Source organism: Rhinolophus ferrumequinum, chromosome 22 (genome assembly GCF_004115265.2).
Source record: "Rhinolophus ferrumequinum isolate MPI-CBG mRhiFer1 chromosome 22, mRhiFer1_v1.p, whole genome shotgun sequence".
Lineage (NCBI taxonomy): Eukaryota > Metazoa > Chordata > Mammalia > Chiroptera > Rhinolophidae > Rhinolophus > Rhinolophus ferrumequinum.
In genome coordinates this window covers 18231580-18252663 of record NC_046305.1, presented here as the reverse complement: position 1 = coordinate 18252663, position 21084 = coordinate 18231580, and the positions used below count along the sequence as shown (strand labels likewise).

The 21084-nt window shown below is 44.7% G+C and overlaps 1 protein-coding gene across 2 annotated transcripts in view; it reads right to left on the bottom strand.

Annotated features, from left to right (window-relative positions):
* Window positions 1-9145, bottom strand: part of PTPN14 (protein tyrosine phosphatase non-receptor type 14) — a 151201-nt gene extending 142056 nt beyond the window's left edge. Inside the window, exon 1 of one of the 2 annotated variants that reach the window (XM_033094104.1) lies at window positions 8680-9145. The gene's annotated coding sequence lies outside the window, so the exon portion shown is untranslated. The remainder of the gene's footprint in view (window positions 1-8679) is intronic. The other variant, XM_033094102.1, reaches the window with a different exon arrangement.
* Window positions 9146-21084: the final 11939 nt, after the last annotated feature.

Genomic DNA, 21084 nt, shown 5'->3' with positions numbered 1-21084 from the left:
TGACAGAACCCACAGATACCTAAATCACAAAACACGCCCTCAAAGAGCTTACAACTTTAAGGATTTAGATGAACAAAGCATAACACAATGGGAAGCATATCACAGTAAAGCTTGTAAAGCATCACGAAAGGGCAGATCAGGTGACAATGAACAATCTGTAATGATCAAAGGGAATGTCGACAACACATCTACAAAGATGTAAAAATCATATTAGACATTAAAGAACAGAGGAGGAAGTACTGTGTGACCAGGTGTGAAGGGAATTCAAGGGGGAAGTAACAGTAACGACATGAGTCAAACCACAAGGTTTCAGCCGTGAGAAATGTTTGGGGATGGTGACAGGGAGCCAAGAGAGGCCAGCCGAGACTAGAAGTTAGGTTAGGTGGGAACAAGAGCTACGCATGCAGAGCCTTGGTTGCTCTGCGAGGGAATCTGCATTCAACCGCGGGCGATTTGGTGTGTTTCTAAAATAAAATACTTTAGACCTATGGGAGAATATAGTAAACACGCACGTTTCCCACCACCGAGCTTAGGAAATAAAACTACACCACATCTCCGTCCTCACTGCCTCCCCCATCTCAACCCCTGTGTTTGGTGTTTACCCTTCTGACATATACTGTAACTTTTACGACAGATATATGTATCTCTAAACCAGGGGTGTCCAAACTGCGGCCCGCGGGCCAACTGCAGCCCGCGATCCATTGTTAATTGGCCCGCAGCAAATTCCAAAAATATATTTAGTTTACTTAAGTAAACCAGGTGAGGCAATACGTACTTCACCTCGAGTGAGAAGCCTGGCTGTTTGTGTATTTTACCGCATATGGCACTTGGTGAAAAACGCTGAAAAAAGTTTGGACACCCCTGCTCTAAACAATATAAAGTGGCAAGAAATACTTCAAGCAGGAGAGGAAAGATATCAGATGTGCTGTTCAAACAAGAGTCTGTAGCGTAGGGGGTGGTCTGGTCTCCCCACTGCCAGCAGTGGGACACGTGACAAAGAGATGTTGAGACAGCTATCTTCACCGAAGGGCTGTCATAATGAAGCGAGAAGGGGCAGCATCCTCCTTGGAGGGCATTCCCGGGGCCAAGAGGAGGCAGACCCGAAGAAACAGTTACAGGTGACCAGCAGCAGACAAGAAGCGACAGTCTGCTGAGCCCTGGGAGAGATGGGGAGAGGAGTGAGGTAGGTGGCAAGCGGTAGAGGACACGCCAACGAGGCGGATGAGGCAGGTTAACCGGGGCACAAAGCACAAAGAGGTAAATGCCAAGAGCAAAGTGACCAGGGAGTGAGCTCGGGGAAGACACCCAGAGAGGGGACATTTAAAGTGGGTCTCCAGGGACGCTTTTCACAGGCAATGCTGAGTGCTGCGATCCCCAGGCAAGGAAAGAGCATAACCGTAGGAGGAAAATTATGGGGTCGGTTCAGGAAACAGCTGCAGCTTGGCAGAACCCTGGGGAATCATGGGACAGAAATCTGAAGAAATCAGAGGACCGTTTGCGGCCTACGTGTGGAGAACCTTAAATATCAAGCTGAAGTGTGTATAACGGTGTACGTGTAATTCAAACCAAATTCACTTTCATGACCAGGAAATCCGCCTGCATCCCTTGTACTGGAGAACTACAATAATGGTGAGAGCCCTCCTGGTGATTTAGGGGATAACATCAATGATGCAAGTACTGCTTAGTGTATATCATTCTAGGTGTATAACAGGCCGTCATGGTGAAAGGCAGGTTGGCAAGTCCACTGTGACGTGGTCAGTCATGAAGGGCCACTCTTCTGTCAAAAACTAGTAACTCAGAGGTGGAATAATGAGTATTTCTGCCTTTTCCGCTTCAGTATAAGGTAGAAAAGAAAATAATGCGTAGACAGGAAATTAAGCATATTCTAATCAATCTATCTAAACCTGCAAAGACAATTTTGTCCCATGTCTTAACTCAAAATGTTCCTACTTATTCACTCTTCTGTGATATGAACACTACTTTCATATCTGCAAGGTTTTCTAGGTTTGAAAAAGGAGCAGAGAAATTATCACATTTTTTTTAAACTATCCAAGTAAAACAAAACCAAGTAAAAAAAAACTATCCAAGTAAAAAAAAAAAATTAAGTGCCAGTAATTTCAGAACACAGCTTAAGGATGCGATTTACCTCCTCAAATGAACAAATAAGATGTGTTTAATAAATAGCGCTGATATGTTTAATTTTTAAAATCACAATCGTCATTAACATGATGTAATTTTCCCAGAGCGCTGCACCTCCTGTATTAGAGAATAAATAAGAGATTCCAAACCCGGCTGAGTTCTAGACCCTCAGGTCAGCATTTCAGAAACGCATTCACTCCTGGATCCATAAACACTTAAAAAAAAAAAACAAACAAAGAAAAATCAATTCCATTTCATTCTCTGCAAGACAGTGGTAATCATAGTACCTACTTCACAGGGTTGTTGAAAGATTTAATAAAATCATCTGACACGCTGGAAACACTGGGCTAGAGTCCGTGTCAATAGACGTAAGACATGGCTAGCGCTTACCAACCTCTGGAGAGGAAGGAGATTCTGATTCTGAGCCAAGTGAAAGGTGAATGCTGCAGGGAGACGCTTATAACTTCGCAGAGGAGACGGGGTATAATACATGTATAATACGGTGAGATGCAGCTTACCAGTGAAGGCAAGCGCAATGGAACTATAAAGAACGGAATGCTGGAGGTGGGAAGGAGCGTCAGGGAAGGTGAACCTTTAGCTGACCAGGCAGGGGAGGTCACAGTGGGGGGAATGTAACAAAGGGGAGGGGAATTAAACACCACCAAGTGTGAGGAGGGAGAAGGGGAAACGGAGAGAGGAGGAGAGGGAACCACATGAGAATGGGAAGGTGTCGGGATAAAGAAACCTTATCACAGAGGTAACAAGAAGCAAGAGAGGAATTTAAGTGGTATAAAGATTTGTATTTTTTAAAAACTCGTTAAAAGTAGATGAAGAACATGTTTTAAAAAACAGGCTTTGAAACTCATGAACAATCCCAAGAGACAGTGGAGATGGAGGGAAGGGAGGAAACTAAAGATATTTTAGGGATGAAAACTCAAAGGATCTAAGGACCGACTGGGTTTGTTATCGGTGTCTGAGGGTGGTGGTGGGGGGCGGGGGAGGGGGGTTGGAAAGAAAGAGTGACATGAAGAGAACTCCAAGTGTCTGGCTTCCGCAGCTCACGCAATAGATGGTGGTAGTATCACTAACAACACAGGAAACACAGAAGCAGCAGAGTAGAGGCAAGAAACTAGTGAGTTCAATTTAGACACGTAGAATTTGGCAAGTATATCCAATATCCAGATGGATGGAAGTACCAGATAAACCAAACTGTTTGGAACCAAGGGGAGGGGTCTGGATTGGAGATGATAGCCAAGCAGATCCACTAAAATGGAAACATCAAATTCATGCTCTCCAGGGGCTGGGGTGGGGATGAGTGGCCATTCAGTGATTCCCCGCTTCTCTGGAGCTCTACAACAACCAGGTACAGAATCGTTCAAAGCAATGCAGTGAAAAACTGAAGTGACTACATACCATGCCTGAGGACAGGGGTGGATGGACCAAAACAAGAGTCCTTGGCTCTAGGATTCTCAAAATGCAGTTGGTCAACGGCCAGCACTATCAGCATCACCTGGGAGTTCCAAATTCTCAGGCCCCACCCCAGACCTGCTAAATCAGAAGCTGCCTGGGGGATGGCAGTCTGTGTTCTTACAAGCCCTGCAGGTCATTCTGGTACTCCCTGGCGTTGGAGGCCTGTCGCCTTAGCTAATGTCCCAACTACTTGAGGGGAACAGAGTGTGAAAGAAAGACATCCAGGAAGAAGTATGTCCAAAGGCTTGAGGAAATGAAGCGTTAGTAAAGGACACACTTTGCACAATGATAAGCATTAGGAACTGTTGCTAACTTTCAGCAATGAGTGACTTTTCCCTGGGAGCTACAAACTTGCGAGGTACATGACTTTCAAGTCAGTGGCGTACAGGGTAAAGCTTCCTAACTTCGGAATATCGTTCGGTACTCAAATCTCAAGCATCACGAATGTAAAGGGGATATTCTGCCTCTCAGAGGATGTCACAGCACCAGCCGATCCCTTTCTCACTTTCTCCCCAGACACCTCCCTGTTGACCAACATCAAGCATTTATGGGATGGCCTCCTAGAGTTACAGGATACGCAATAGGCCTCTGGGTCAAGCTCATTGACCAGGCTCAAGATGAAACCCTTGAGCTGGGCCTAATTTAGTCCCCTAAGGAACTAAGCTAAATCACCCACGTATCACATTTTACACACAAGATTGATCTAAGAATGGCCACAATGTGTTTTTTCCAATAGCAAAGACCATAAGCAAGTCAAACAAAAGCCTGCTGGGAGAGCGAAACAAAACCATGCCAAGGAACATAGAACCAACAGGAAAAAGGGCAAGGAAATTAAAACAATGTTAATATGCCATTTATAATCCAACTTCGACACATAACCACCCCTATTCCACAAGAAGGTACTTAATCACTATTACCTTTTTTATCATCAGCAACTCTAATTCTTACCCACAAGCACTGCATCATATCCTTTCATTCAGAATTATAAATAATTCAGAGGTTATTTATTTTCACAAGCAGCATGTATGCAATGTATGGCAAAGGCATGGCTGGTATGGACATCGTGGCCTTCCTTTCCCTTCTCATTGCAAACATCCCACCCAGACCTGCATTTTTCCTAGGCTTTCTCTCCATGCCCTCTCAAAGGAACGCCTTCATGATCTGGCCTGCACGCAAACTGCATGTAGGATTTAACCAATTTTCGGCTACAACAATCCACTCTGTTTCAAGAACACAAACTACACACCTGCCCGACTGATATTTTCTGAGTGGTTCCTTTCTTCTAACATCCTCTCCTCCTGGGAGGATGATGTGAAGATCCAGGAGTTGATGTTTGTCAAATACTTTCGGCTTCGCAGATGAAAGACAACATTAAAGTTCAAGGGACCTGAGGCTGGCATTCCACTAGAGGGGTTGAAGTTGACTCTATATTTGGGCTTCAAAGAAGGAAATCAAGGTTGCAAAGACCTTCGTTTGAGAAGATCAGCTTTCCATTGCCCTCTTGCTACTCGATAAAGGCAGGCAGCTTTATTCGAACATTCTTTAATTAACTGGATTTCAACCTTAGAAATACCAAGGTCTTTATATTAGCACGAGACCCGTTATAGTAAGTAGTACACAGACAAAAGGACCCTTTTCTCAACCCTTCTCTAAGCAGCTTTGCCTCTTCAAGCTTCCCTACTACCTCATCCTACAACTCTCAACCTCCTCCTCCTCCTATAGGATGGGCCACATGGCAGCTGCCAGTCAACACGTTTGCTCTGAGCCAACAGACCAAAAAAAAAAAAAAAAAAGAACAGAAAAAGTCAAAGACAAAGCTTTATGTGTATATTGGCACACATGCGAATTCAGGCTGCTTGGAGGGAAATGACACCAAGAACACATTCATGCCCACAGAGAACTCCTAGAACACATAAATAGCCATCTTAATTCAACACCTGCTCTGTGCAAAGCTCTATGTTAAGAGGGGGACACACAGCATTACATGGAATTCTCCACAAATATTCTGCCACGTTAGATACCACTGGCCCTAGACACCACTGGCCCCAACGTGTACACGAAAAGAATTGAGACTCTCAAGCGCTGTGAAACTCGTCCCACATCACACAGCTAAAAAATGGCAGACATGGAATTCAAACCTAGGTATATTTCGAACTCTCACCTACTCAACACACTGATAGCTGGGAAAGCTCCAGAACCTGCACCCCCAACCCTATGGGCCACTCAATAAAAACAATGTCTGAGCCTCCCTGGGGCTCAGACAGGGGAAAGGTAAATAATTCCAAAGAAGGGATCACAAAGTCTTACTTTAGATATTTATTTTAACCTCCTTGTTACCAAAACTTGTTTCCCCTTGTTCTTTTTTAATCGGCGCAAACAGCAATAATTTAATTGGCTAATTAAGTATTCCATCTTATCTCTTTCCCCCCTGCACTATCTTTAACAAAGTGTACAGCACTGTTCTGAGGTTTAGAGTGAGTTCGAAAAAGACACAGCGCTTGGTGACGACGTCAGTTCACATGCAGGACAGCGGGTGAAAAAGGACAAGAATATGGAACCCAGGTGGGCTACCATGTGCCATAAAAGAGTTTATGTTTGCTTCCCACTTTAAGAGCAAAAAAAAAAAACCATCAGCCCTTAAACTACTTGAGGAAAATTCCTCATAGTTCTCCACCTCTGGCCCATCCATTCAGGACAAGTAAGAACTCTCCTAAAAAATCTGATTTTTCTCTGAATTCATTAGGTTCTTCCACATTAAAATAGTCTAACTGTTCTTTCCAAGACAGCCGTCCATGCCACCCAGTAGGCACAAACTTGAATAACTAAGGTGTGAATAATAGCTGTGTTTAAGCCAACGGATGGAAGCTGGGAAGTGGTGGGATTAGTGAGAAAGAGCTTCTCCTTCGACCATTTCTCTCATGCGGGTCCTATACCTTCAAGAAACCTCTTGTCCGGGGGCTGTTCCTGAGATAAGGTATGTGTGGAGGGGCTTGGATCAACACTCAAAATTGTAGGGAGTCAGTGTGCTCTTCCCACCCTGATGTACTGGCCTGAGGTCACCGAAAGCTGGACCTCTGCCACCTCAGCCAGGACTCAGCCGCTGTGAAAAATACTACACCACCACTCCAGCCCAGTGCAGACGCACCCTTGAAAGGCAAACCATGCAGAGAATGCTACTGCACTAGAAGGAATTTTTCTAGGCAGGATCTGCTGAGTCCTGGCCCATCGGGCTACAACAACCTGCTAGAAGATATTCTGTGTTTATGAAGTTTCAGAGGAAGGCAAATTAGTCCTTACAACTGTGCTGAAGCAATAATGACTTTTAAAAGTAGAGCGTACTCTAACAAACACAGGGACACATACATAAAGTCATTCTGCACATCATGGCACCCACTCAGATGGGGCAAAAGGGCACAGGTCCCACACACTAGGGCTATCATTGCTATAACACAAGCTTTGAACACCACCACCCAGAGATAAGGTAACCTTAATACAAGGGTCCGGATGCTGCAGCTTTATCGCCATCACCAATGGCAGTCAAGCATCTCTTTAAAAGAGAATCAATACCATTTAATACAACCAGGCTTAGGCCACTTAGTGTCAATTAAAATTTAGAGGGTAGCACTGCTGCTGGTACTTGTAGAAACAGCCATCAGGCATGGAGGTATGTCCAAAAGGAGACTGTGCTCCTCTGGAAGATATCTGGTTCTCCTAAGTGGGTAACATGTTACCAGTTTCATTTCTGATATATTAAAAAAAAATGCTGTCTACTGTACCAACCTGGTCATACATCCCCCTGCGGCCCCCGTATAGATAGGACCTTTTCGTATGCGTTGTGTTGGATGACTTTTACTTTACACAAGCTGTTTCCTCTATCTGCAATGCTCTCTCCAAATCACTCACTCCTCCAGGTGAGCTCAGGGCACACCTCACCCCCTCACCTCCAGGACCAAGCTTTCCCAGGCTGTCCCAACATTGCAGTTCTCAACCAGCCTGTGGGTTTCCTCCAAGAGGCTACAGTTAGATCTTCTTGTAGCACCTTTCTCTCCCCTGTCCCCAACCCAAAGTAGAAGCTCAATAGTATGTTTGTTGAATGAATGGGTGAACTAATCCTTTTTAAGAAATTAACACACTGGTGAGAACCCTCTAACGGTGTACGCGGCAGCCTGCAGTTTGTAGACTCCTCACCTTCACAAAGAGCCTGCGACAGCCAGTTCCTGGACAAACCCCACAGTCTCCTTAAGTTGTAGGTAGGTTGGGGGTGGGGGTGACAGGAACCGAAGGAAGTGGAGGGGAAACGGACGCAGGGGGCAGGGGCAGCGCTACCTCACCGCTCCCTGAAAAAGGTGGAAAGCCTACTTACAAGTATTCAAAACCCAGATTTAGGGGTCATGCCAGGGAGAAAGGGGAGTGAGCGTATTACCAACAGCCTCAGAACTTGTTAAGACGCAGAACCTTGAAAGTTTGAGGTGGAGATCTGCTCTGAAATTATGTGGTCACAGATTTTCCCTATGAGCCAGTCCAACCACCCAAGTAAGGGCCAAGAAGCAGAGGAGTTTGGTGGCACCGCTGGGGCCTCGTGCGGGGGGCATTAAAAACTCCTCTCTCTTGCTAAGATCCTGTCCCGGGGGGAGGGAGGCGGAGGAGGATTGGGGAGCAGCGTCCCTCTCCCGCTGGAGCTACGGCTATGTCGTTTTCTTTCATCCTCCTTTCCCCAACCCCTGGGTATCTCCAGCTGCCCTTTCTAGGCCGTCTCAGGTGCCCCAAAAGCAGAAGGGAATGAAGAGGAGGGGGCGACGGTGTGGGTTTAACCACAAACTCTCCAGACAGCGCTCACCTTCCACCTAACTCCCCAGACAAGCTGTGCGCCTCACCGCGGGCGACACCCACCGCGGCAGAAAACTCCCGCGGCCCGGCCACCTCGCGCCCTCACTGCCCAGTCCGCGTCCCGGGCCGCCGATCCCAAGTTGGCGTTGCCAGCCTTTGCCCAAATCATCGGCAAGGCGCCCGGGTTGTGGAGGCGGCCCCCAACCGCGCGGGCCCGACTCCTCCGCCCCAGACGGCGTTTACCTGCTTACATGGCCCGGTCGGTGCCCTGGAGTTCCGCACGGAAAGGCTGTCCTCCGCCGCGGCGGCAGAGCCCCGATTCCCCAAGGAATTGATTCCAGTGGCTGGCGGAGGAGGGGCGGAGGGTAGGAGCCCGAGGAGGCGAAAGGGGAGGGAGGTTTCCGCTGCGATCCCGGCGCGAGAGTCAGCGCCGGAACGCACGGAGCCGGAGGAAAAGGACAGCCACCTAAGCCCGGGGCTGTCCCGCGGGAGGGGTGCCGAGGAGAGGAGGCCGGGCAGGATGGCTGAGGTGGGAGGGGAAGGACCGCCAGCGGCCACTTTGTGTCTGCCGCTCCCCGAGGACCTGAGCCGGGAGGACAGGCAGCTGAGCGAACAGGAGCGCAGCAACCTGCCCTCTGCCTGCGCCCGCTGAGCCCGCTCGGGAAGGAAAAGTTGGGAAGAACTTTTACGGGCCGGGAAAACCCGAGCGGCAGGAAACGCAAGCAGCAGGGAGAGGAGGGAGGAAGGGGCCGTGCGAGTGGGAGGGGACGGAGCAGGCGCCGGCGGCCGCGGTTCCCCCACCCCCGGGCCCGGCTCCGCGGCGCTGGGGGCCGGGAGGCGGAGGGAGCGCGGGGCGCGCGGCCGGGGGCGGGAGGAATGCGACCGGGGGGGCGCGCGCGGGGCGGGGGCGCGCCTGGCGGGGACGCGCGCGGGGAGCGCGGAAACGTGGAGCCCCAGCTCCCGAGCTGAAGGCGCGCGGCTCTGGGGGACGTCACAGCGCTGGAATCCGAGGAATGTCGGGCTGCAGGAGCTCCTTCTGCAGGCCCGGGAGAAGTCGCGCACTTTTAACGTGGTAGGTTTGGAAAACATTTTAAAAGGGTGGAGGCTGAGGAGGGCGGACAGGATAAACTCCCCGGAGCAAGAGTCGCAGGAGTGAAGGAAAAGCGACCACAGCCATTCCAACCTCGTGCGGCTCCTGGCGGGGGCGAAAAGCGGGAAGGCGGAAAATTCCCACCTAGACCTCGGAAAACTGCAGGGCTGGGGCAGCGGCCACAATTTACCCACTCCGTCCTGGACCGACCACAGTCCATCCTACACTGGGGAACCCTCCCAGCAGGACGTCCTGATGCAGCCACTACACAGGGGAAGTAGACCAGCGGAGAGTAAGGTGGTTTCACCGAGCAGGCAATGTCAGAGTTCTCTCTCCAGGACACCTGGAATCTCAGGGTACTGGACGTGGAGTCTTAATCCATCCACCCCACCCCCACACACACCCCCTCATGGAATCGCAAAAGTAGTTTATGCATGCTGGGAGTTGGAATATGTCGTTTTCCCGGTTCTTTCCATGCCACAGACTCGCCCCACCCTGCCAGGGTAGGCACTGGGAGGGAACTTCCTTAGCACTTTCGGAGGTGGAGTTAATGAGACGCAGCTCGTATGATGGAAAAAGCACCAAGCTTGGAGAGGGAACCTGGGTTTTAGGCCCTGCCCTGCTGGTAACCGATTGGATGACTGAGTATTCCAGCCCCTGAAAGCCTTGGCTTCTGTAGCTGTAAAATTAAAGGGTTTGCCTTCATTTCTGTGGTCTTTTGCATTACTGAAAACATGCCTTAGAGTCTGGTATCTTGGTAGGACTCAAGCCCAGTCCTTTCAGCCTTTCTTAGGATCCTTGAAGTCATTGTCATAGAAGATACTGTTCCAAATTACTTCAGTGTCCCACAACTCTTGTAAAAATTCTGGGCCTCTTGGGGAAGAGCATGGGAAACCTAAAAGCAAAGCCTCTTGTACCCATCATATGCGAATTTGTGGTGACTCACTGCTTTGAGCATTTGCCAGTCTCCAGAACTATAAGAAGTAGAGAAGACCCGAAAGGGATAGAAGGGAAAGTATAAAGGGCATGAAGATCTGTTTCTCAACCTTTCAAGGAACTCGCTAGATGTCTTCAATGTGGACTTGCTGGAATTCCAAAGAAAATTAGGGAGTGCTTTACTGTGGTCCAGGACGTGTGGAAAGCATTTTGTGCTCCTGTGTTGTTATATATTATCCCCATTTCCTAGATAAGGAAAGTGAGGGTGAAGAAATTGCCTATCTCACCAAGGGTCACACAGCTAGTGAAACACGATAATGGAGCCTAGTCTGTCTGGCCCAAAAATGCAAGCTACTTAGCTCTTCAAAATTTGACCAAAACAACATTAAGGTTAAAGATACCGGAAATACTTTCAGGATCTTCAGGCAGGTAAAACCCAACTTCCTGCTCTTCATTTCCGACCCCCCCTCGCCCCCCCAAGATAAGAGGCCTCTTGGGGTCTTAGAGAAAAGGCAGTAGCATTTGTGTATTGTTCTAAAATCACTGTGATACCAAACTCCCAACAGCGTGCTAAGACAAGTGTGGTATAGAAGGGTGAGCAAAGCATTTTCATAGAGACATGACTTCTGGTTGTGCCTCTGACCAGCTGTGTGACCCTGAGCAACCCACCTCACCTCTAGGCCTGAGTTTATGTCTTAAGTGGAGTGTGACATGAGGTTCAGAGTTTAGTTGAATTAGTTTATCTCTGGGGTCTTTTCCAGGTCTGAGCTTGGATGAATGTGTACTCCTCCAGGCAGATAGCATGCCTGGGGAGGAAGCTAAGTGATAAAGCCAGGATGTCTTAGTGAAAGAACTATTTTCACACTGCCTTCAGAATCAAAAATGAATGTTGGGATTGTTGCTGAGCATTCAATGGGGGAAAAAGCTAAGATTTAGTACTAACCCTGTGGACTCATTTTTAATTTAAAGAATTTTACTTCTACACGTTAAAAACCACACTGTTAATTTAAAAGCCCATAAAGTGCATCTGACCAGCCACACTTCTCTTTCTTTAGACTAGATCACAGAAAGGCAATGCAAGTAAGAATATTTTTCATTTTTATTTTTTTAATTAAAAAAAATTTTTCAGTTACAGTTGGCCTTCCGTATTATATTAGTTTCAGGTGAAGAATTGTTTTTAAATAGAAAGTCCAACTTGAAGTGAAAAAAGTCTTTCATTCTCTGGGTAAATATGTAAAAGGTAGTCACAAGCTTCTTTCAAAAAAGAAAAAAGCCATTCCCTACACTCATGTCTCCTTAATAAGCATCACACTGAGCAGGAGCTTGGTCCCAAACACATCACTACACATTTACTTTAAAGCGTCGTAATTTTAGGAACTTGTCAATCTTAAATATCCTCCAAAATATTTCAACTTGTTCTAAGCCTGATTCAAACTACAAATCCAGGCGGAATCTCATGGGCCTCCATGATTCCTCCTACCTCCAATGTGTGCCTCACATGAATTGATGAATTTTATACCTTCAAAATATTGAAATCACTGAAAGCAACGCAAAACAAGTTTCCTCAATCAAAGCAAACTGGAAAGTAAGCAAGCTTTCTTAGGAAAACTGATGATCTCTAGGGGCCTTCTACAAATTTTTAAGTTACATTTATTAATAATAATAATAATAATAATAATAATAATTTATTTGTTTTATCCTCAGCCTAATTCCAATTCCTAAAAGGATATTTGGCAGTTTACTCCTAGAAGGATATTTGGCAGTAATGGAGGGAAGGAAAATGGGGTTTTGTGGGGTTTTTTGACTTTTTATTTTTTTATTTTATCTTTTATTTTTTTATTTTATCTTTTATCTTTTTTATTTTATGTTTTCTTTTTTTATTATTATTAGTTTCAGGTGTACAAAACAATGTAATAGACATTTCACTCCTCACAAAGTGATGATAACCCCCTCCCTCAATCTATTGCCCTTCTGACGTCATATATAGCTGTTACAATTCCATTGACTCTATTCCCTATGCTGTACTCCATATCCTGTGACTATATATTTATATATATATGTGTATATATATACATGTATTAAATTATAGTTGACATACAGTATTATTCAGCTTCAGGTGTACAGCACAATGGTCAGGTAATTGGCACTTTTTTCAAAATACACATCCTCTCTGGGTCCCCAGCACCCATATCTTATTCATCTTATTTTCTGGGTCTAGGGTAGAGACTTGGGTTGGTATATATACCAGGGTGCCAAAACAATGTATACACATGACTTGTATTCATCTTTTGTTTTTGGTATATATTATTACAATTTTAATACAGTTTTTTCCTTTTTTAAAATATGTATACATTTTTTCACACTTTGTATGTGTGTGTGTGTGTCTGTGTATATGTATGTATATATATATATTAGACAGTATTTTATTGAGATATAATTCACATTTGATAAAAAGCACAAATCTTAATTGTACATACAACTTGATGACTTTTTCATATGGATACATGCATGTGGCTGCCACCAAGATCAAGATACAGAAATCCATCACCACAAAAATTTCCCTTGTATGATTTCTCAGTATCACCTCTCCAGGCTTACTTCTATCACCGTAGCGTAGTTTTGCTAGTTCTCAAACTTCATATAAATGGAATTACAATGTGTGTGTGTGTGTGTGTGTGTGTGTGTGTGTGTGTGTGTACGTACTTGTCAGAATTTGCTTATTCATTCTCCCATTGATATATTGGGCAGCTATAGTTTGAAAACATTTCCCGAGTAATTCTGTTACGCCTGGCCCCCTTCAATTCAGAACCACTGACTTACAGCAAAAATATAATAAAATAAACCTATATTATTAACACCTCAAAAAATATTAGGTGACAGGGAAAAGGAAATGAAGAGAACATTTTAGAACAGCCATATTTAAGAGTAATGGTAGTATACATTCAGAGCTTCTTATCAATAAAAACAAAGGAAGAAATTGACTGGAATATGAACTCATTGTTATCTAGTGGTTTTTTAAAAAAGCTATATGATGATGTAGACCTGTCATGTACAGCCACACACAGTGCACACACCGCTCCAGGAGCTAAAATAGTCTACAGTGTGAACGTTACCCCCAGAGTTGCACAGTGTGGTATCCGTGATAATATAATTTCTCCCTTTAAAGAGAACTTCATGGTATCTGCTTGGGAAGAATCATTACTGCCACAGAAGACTGAGCTCTTCTTCCTTCCAGGTTGCATCTTGGAGGTTTTTCAGTTTGGGGAAGAGAAGAGGCCCAACCTTGTTCCAGGTTGACTAAGCCAAGTCACACTACTCTCAACTATTGGTAAAATGAGAGATGAATTTTATGGAGGCATAGCTAGGATGAAAGTGCAAAATGTTTATTTGTGTTTGCTCTCCAGTCTCTTGGAGGTCTTCCATACCTGCACCCCTTTTATGGCACACACTGTTTCCATTTCATCATCTTTCCTAATATCTCAATTCTCTCATTCCTGATGCCCTCTCATCACTAGCCACCAAGCCTTCTGGTTATTATCTCTCCAATTCATTTCTCTTACCTTTATCCACCTCTCAAGAAAAGGCTTCCTGCCTTCCAAAGGGACCTGAGTCAGAGGAGAGAGGGCCTCCAAATTCATGTCTGCCAATCTAGGCCACAAGTGAATTATTTCGTTGTTACTTCCTTCTGGAAAGAATGTCAAAGATTTTTTTTAGGTTGTATTTTTTCAAGTAGGGAGGAGAAAGATGAATCTGTTTTTAAGACATTGTGCCAACAACCATGGCAACTGCGGTGACCAGCTGCTTTTCTCCCTCTGGGTGAGGGCACCATGGCAATGATATCACAGTCAGGTATGTCAGGCAGACTCGAGGCATTTCACAAGTTTTTCCAATGAAAAAGTACAAGATTCGGCCAATTGTTCACTCTAAAAATTCCATACAACAGCAATATATATTAATCAAGTACACTCTGGAAAGGGTAATTCACACGCATTGGTACTTTCAGCATGATGTAAAAGAAATAAAACTTGGGCACTAGTAAGTGTCTTATCAGTTTCAATCTATTCATTATAATTCTCTACTAATTTCAACTTAGGTCTCAGACTTTGAATCATGTCTTAAATGTATAAGCTTCCTGATCATATGCCTCTGACTCATCTTGCTGTCTCCCCCAAACACACACACACACACACACACACACACACACACACACACCAGCCCCAGCCTTGCCTTCCAGCTCTTCCAGGGCTTGATGTGAACACACAACTTGTCTCCTTACACACTCGCCTGAGCAAAGACATTCAATATCCTCTGTGGGTCACACAGCCACTGAAGAGTCCACCTACCCCTTACTGCTGGAAACCATCTATTATCCAGGAAAGGCATTACTACTCTTGAAATCTTTTCTTTTCTTTTAAAAAAAAAGACTTTATTGGGGAAAGTGAACAGGACTTTATTGGGGAACAGTGTGTCCTTCCAGGACTTTTCCAAGTCAGGTTGTTGTCCTTTCAATCTTAGTTGTGGAGGGTGAAGCTCAGCTCCAGGTCCAGTAGCTGTTGTTAGTTGCAGGGGGCACAGCCCACCATCCCCTGTGGGAGTCGAGGAGTGGAACTGGCAACCTTTTGGTTGAGAGCCGGCGCTGCAACCAACTGAGCCATCCGGGAGCTCAGCGGCAGCTCAGTTCAAGGTGCCGAGTTCAATCTTATTTACAGGGGGCGGAACCCACCATCCCTTGGTGTGAGTCGAGGAGTCGAACTGGCAAGCTTGTGGTTGAGATCCCGCACTCCAGCCAACTGAGCCATCTGGCCACCTGGAGCTGATCGGCAGCTCACTGACTGCGGTCTAGTTGTTGAGGGCGCAGTTCACTGGCCCATGTGGGAATCGAACCGGCAGCCCCATTGCCCAGAGTTCGCGTTGTAACCAACTGAGCCACCTGTCCACCCCTTGAAATCTTTTCTTGAGGGCTTCTTCAGTTTGATTTCAACACTTTTAGATTTTGTAATGGAATAGTCACTAAAAAAACACTCTCCACAGTCATTTACTTATGGTTGTTAAACATAATCTAATGTTGGGTGTAACAGATCTGGTAAGCAGCGCCAATCGTCTTAGCACAAATTCCTTCAGTTTACATGGAACAAAACCCCACTTCAAGCTGTTTAAGTGAAAAAGGAATATATTGGCGGGATACTGGAACATGTCATGGAATCCACGAGAAGAAGTGTGGGACCAGAGAACCAAGGGGATCCTCTGCTTTTCTCCCTCTGGCTGGGAATACCATCCTCTACTTGTGCCCATATCTAGGTTTAGTAGCTACATGACCCCGGACAGAGTTCTAAAGCTCTCACACCTGAATTTCCTTACCTATAAAAAGGGGAATGATGAACATATTTACCTCATAGGGTTATAGTACTGATCGAATGAGTCAATGTGTGAAAAACCCTTAGAACAGTACCTACTACACACTGAGCCCTCAATGTTACCTATTTAAATCGTCAACCTCATTCTGTCTCTCCAGACTGGATTTCTCTCCTTCAGCAGGAACTGAATCTCAAATCCAAATTCCCAAGAGAAAGAATATGGCTTGAGTTATCAGTCTGGGTCTTGGAGAAGGAACAAGCTGCCGTGGCTGAGCTAACCCTGTGGGTGGGAAGGACAGTTCCCAGAAGGGAGTGAGTGGCCGAGGGGAGCATCTGAAACCACACCAATAGGGAAGGGAGAAAGTTCTTTACCAAAGTGAAGTCTTGGGAATCCCTCTGTTCACTCTGTAACTGTTTATACGGTCTATGCAAAGATGGCTTTTCATGTGTAGAAAAGAAAGTCACCCACTTGGGAGGTGAGGGACACAGGCAGGAGGTAAGGGAACCAATAACCACTGAGCGCTTCCAATGCACTAGGAACAAGACTGGGTCCTGTATATACACAATTGGAAGTAATCCTTGTGACAGTGTTAAGTGTTGTGGACTGAACTGTGTCCCTCCAAAATTTATGTGTTGAAGTCCTAATATTTATTTAGAGATAAGGCGTTTGCAGAGATAATTAAGGTTAAATGAGGTGATAAGGGAGGGACTCTAATCCAATAGGACTAGTGTCCTTATAAGAAGAGGAAGAGGGTGGCCAGTTAGCTCAGTGGGTTAGAGCACAGTGCTCTTAACAAGGTGCCAGTTCGATCCTCGCATGGGCCACTGTGAGCTGCATCCTCCACAACTAGATTGAAATAACTACTTGACTTGGAGCTGATGGGTTCTGAAAAAACCCAAATAAATAAAAGTTTTTTTAAAAATTAAAAAAATAAAAAGAGGAAGAGACACCAGAGCTCTTTCTTTCCACAGAGAAAAGGCCATGTGAGGACATAGCATGAAGGAGGCTATCACAAGCCAAGGAGAGAGATCTCACCAGAAACTAATGCTGACAGAACCTTAATCTCGGACATCCAGCCTTTAGAACTGTGAGACAATAAATAGGTGTTGTTTAATTCACACAGTCTGTAGCATTTTATTACAGCAACAAGAGCAGACTGATATATTGAAGTTAGTAGTATTTATTGTTTAACAGAGAAATACACTGAGACCTAAGTATCTTGTACTTAGACATGTATGGTGATATTAAGTACCTAAGTAAATGGTAAAATCAAGACTCAAACCTGGGCCTTTTTTTTTTAACTTTTACTTATTTTAAGTGCGTTTTTCCAGGACCCATCAACTCCAAGTCAAGTAGTTGTTTTAATCTAGTTGGGGAGGGCACAGGTCACAGTGGCCCATGCAGGGATCGAACCGGCAACCTTACTGTTAAGAGCACTGTGCTCTAACCAACTGAGCTAACCCGCCGCCCCTTGAAGAACTTTAATACCTCGTTATTAGCTCCCAAGTTTCCTGAGTCAACATCCTTACCTTTTAGCTTTGTGAAGTCCAAGAAGTGGCAAGTTGGGTCCATGGTTCTTCTAGCAATAAAGGAGGTAGCTTTTGATTGGCATGAAGTTACACTTTTCTGGGAGTGTGGAGTCGTTTCTGTTCATGACATCAATTTCAAAAGGTCAGAAATACCCTAATTTCTAAGAATAGTTAGTTATGAATCTCTCATGCATGAACTGAGCTAAACTGTTCTTCATCCTGTTTTTATCCCTACCTAGGCCAGCTCTTAGGAAGGTACACAGCTCTAGAATTTACCATGGCTGGCCAAAGAGCCATCAACACCTTCATGGAGTTCCATGAGGGCAGGTAAATGATAGCTGTAATTATCCCCATCTAATCTCCAAAATATCTGCCTGTTGCCATTTTGTGGCATGATAGTGGGAACAGGTGCCAGGTTGCTAAGAATAACTGTAATAGAGAAATTCTGAGTGGAATCTTAAAATCATTGTTCATAGAAAATTAAGTATGGTTAGGCCCCTTATTATAAGAAGTCAAGTCAGCCAGGACATTTCTGAGTTAAAAAGTCAATAGATTCCCCTCTTCATTGTATACATTTTTCAGTCCTTTCCCACCTCAAAAGAAAAATATTTGGAGCTAGGGTGTGTCTTTACCTTCTCATAATCACGGTGTTCAGAATAAAGGGGCCAGTCCAGATATGGCCCTCCTTCTGATACTGTCTGTGTTTGCTAATATTTGTAGCTACACTAAACCTCTAAAATTATTATCTGAAACTACATGCAGCCTGAGAAAGCTGGGTTCCAATGTTATAGACTCTTCTCCTTCTAGTAGTCCTAGCTGCCAAATTTAAATAGAGCCCCCACAGGTGGCGATTCATTTGTTTGTTTTTCCCTCATCTCCTTAGTTCTGGGCTTATTTTTTTAATGTAATTTAAACACGTAGATGAAGTTGTCAAAAAATAATAATGCACACTGAACTACCAAGTTTATAGATGTAAAAATTGGACAGCCTGCCAGATGGATTACAAATTTAAAGATGACTGGGAAGTGAAAACAACCGGGTGCATTCGATTCTCACATGGGCAGCTGTAGCCACAACACCCCTCTGAAAAGTATGGGACATGAAAGGAATCTTCTGTGATTAGCGACAAGGAACAACCTTTGTTGGGGGAGGGAAGGATTGGGTCATGTTTGGGATGCCTTTCTAAAGAACATGGACACCCCAGCCTGCAGTGGTGAGATAGGGTTACCCTCCGGTATGGGTAGCGCTGTGTAAGAGAGTCCAACAGCACTAAATCAAAACCTCCCCCAAGACGGGGCTGCTTCCTGGCTGCCTCCCCTGGACTGAGGGGTGACTCAGAGTGTGACTGGCTCTGGGACTTCAAACATTTCCGATTCATTCCCACGGACCTGGACAAGGGCAATTAGAGGACTGGGTTGGAATGACCACTGAGGATTGAAAGATCCTTTCTGTGGCCAGCAGGGAAAGGCAAATTCCCTAGGAAGCTTAATTTTGAAGTGTCTTCGGCTACCATTAGGAGGCCGAGGTATCTTCGGTCATAGTAAATCTTAGGCGCTAGAAAATGTTTACTACCGTAAGAAGGCATGTGCTGGCACCTCCATCACAGTCACCTCAGATTTCCTGGGATCTGCAAGGGCAAAGTTTTCAAATAGTAACAGAGAAACTGAAGGTTTAGTGATAGATGAAAACCCAAATGATCTGGCCACTGTCTACCTTTCTGATCTAATTTGCAACTAACTACTCTTCCCTGGGTCATTCTGCCCCTATCATACCGACATTCTTCCATTCCTTGAACATGACAAGTACTCTCCCACCCCAGGATTATTGCACTTGTTCTCTGCCAGGCACTCCATTTCCTGGCTTCATTCCTTGGGTAGACCTTTCCCAAATATCTGCACCTCCTCACACCCAAATCTCTAGTCCTTTACACTCTTCTAAGTTCCTAGGTAGCACTCATGCCCCTTCACTTTATGTTATCTCTTTATGTTTGTTTGTTCCTTTATTTTTGTGTGTTTATTGCCTCCCCGCCAGAAGCTCCATCACAGTAGAGATTTTTGTCTGTTTTGTTCACGAGTGTGTTCTACTGCCTGGTGCACAGAAGATTCTTAACAATTATGGAATGTTTGAATAAATTTATTTTTATGTGAGTGTATGTGGTTATTTTCCTGTGCTCAGAGTTCTTATGTTATATAGTCTTTACAACAACCCTATTAGATAGGGGTTACAGTCTCCCATTTATAGATGAAGAAAGTGAGGATTAGAGAGATGAAGTAACGTGTTTGTTGTTGTTGTTATTTTTAGATTGTGGTTTCTGTGTTTTGGGGGTTTTGATGTTTGTTTTTCAGGACCTCAGTCACACTGAGTTGAGACATCCAGACTTATCCCCACTCTTAACACACTTCCTCAGTTCACTCACTGCCCCTCTTCTGCTTATTTTATAATTTTTCCCTCTCTATGCCCTATTCCTAGTTCTCCACCTCCAGACCGGCATCTGATGTGGTAGATCTAACACGGTAAAGGAGAGTCAAGGCTATATACTCGAGCTGGATCTCTCCTGGCTTTGCCATTTGCTAGCTGTGTGGCATTAGGAAATTCTTGGTTATTGTTGCTTGAACCATTGGCCTCCTTCCATGTCCTTTATTATTTCTGGTGTCTCTAAGAAATAGGCTTTGACACTTATCTGAGTCTCCAAGTTTCTTTTCTTTCTTTTTTCCCTTTCCTGATGCCTGGTGGGGTCCTCCTAAACCTAATCTTCCAGCTCTCATATTTACTACTTTATTTCAGCTATCCATTGAATTCTTTGTTTACTAACTAGAGGATTCTTTTTTTTTTTAATTTAACTGTTTAAGCTTTATTGAGCTATCATTGACAAAACTAAGATATTTGTAGTGTACAACATGATGATTTGAGCGTTTTGTTTTGTTTTGTTATTATAGATTCCACTTCTAAGTGATACCATGCAGTATTTGTCTTTGTCTGGCAGGATTCATGCTTACTATTTCTAATTTTTTTACTGAACTACATATTGTCACTTCATGTTTCCAGTACCTTCTTTCATCTCTTCAAGCATAATTTGTTATTCTAGTTTTAAATTCCTTTTCTGATTTCCATAAGTTTTGCATTCTCTGGTATAGGGTGCCCAGTTTGTTGTTCCTCAAGCTTACCGTTCTCAGAACTTGCCCTCTGAGTTCCTCCACGTTCCTGCAGGACCTCGAGCTGTCCTGATAAGTAAAATGCACCTGTGGGTATGGGCAGAGGTCCAGTAAGCTTGTGCTTCTCCAGGCGAATTGGTATGTACGAGGTGTAATCAAACAATAAGATGAATGTTTAAATAAAAAAAGAATGTTTTACAGTAAAAGGCACATTGCCATTAGTCCCCTCAAAATACGCCCTCTTGCTCTGAACACACTTATCCCATCATTCCTGGCACTTTCTGAAGCAGCTCTGGAAGTCCTCTTTTGTGAGTGTCTTTAGTTGCACTGCTGTGGCTGCGTGGATATCCCGCATCATTTTAACTTTGGGAAAAAACCAGAAGTCTCACGGTGCCAGATCTGGTGAATAAGGTAGATGAGGGCACACCGTAATGTTTTTACTTGACAGAAATTACCATACCAGAAATGATGTGTGACACAGAGCGTTGTCAGGATGGAGGATGAAATAAAGACACTCACAGGAGAGAAGTTCCAGAAGTGCTTCAGAAAGTGGCAAGAATGATGGGATAAGTGTGCTCAAAGCGAG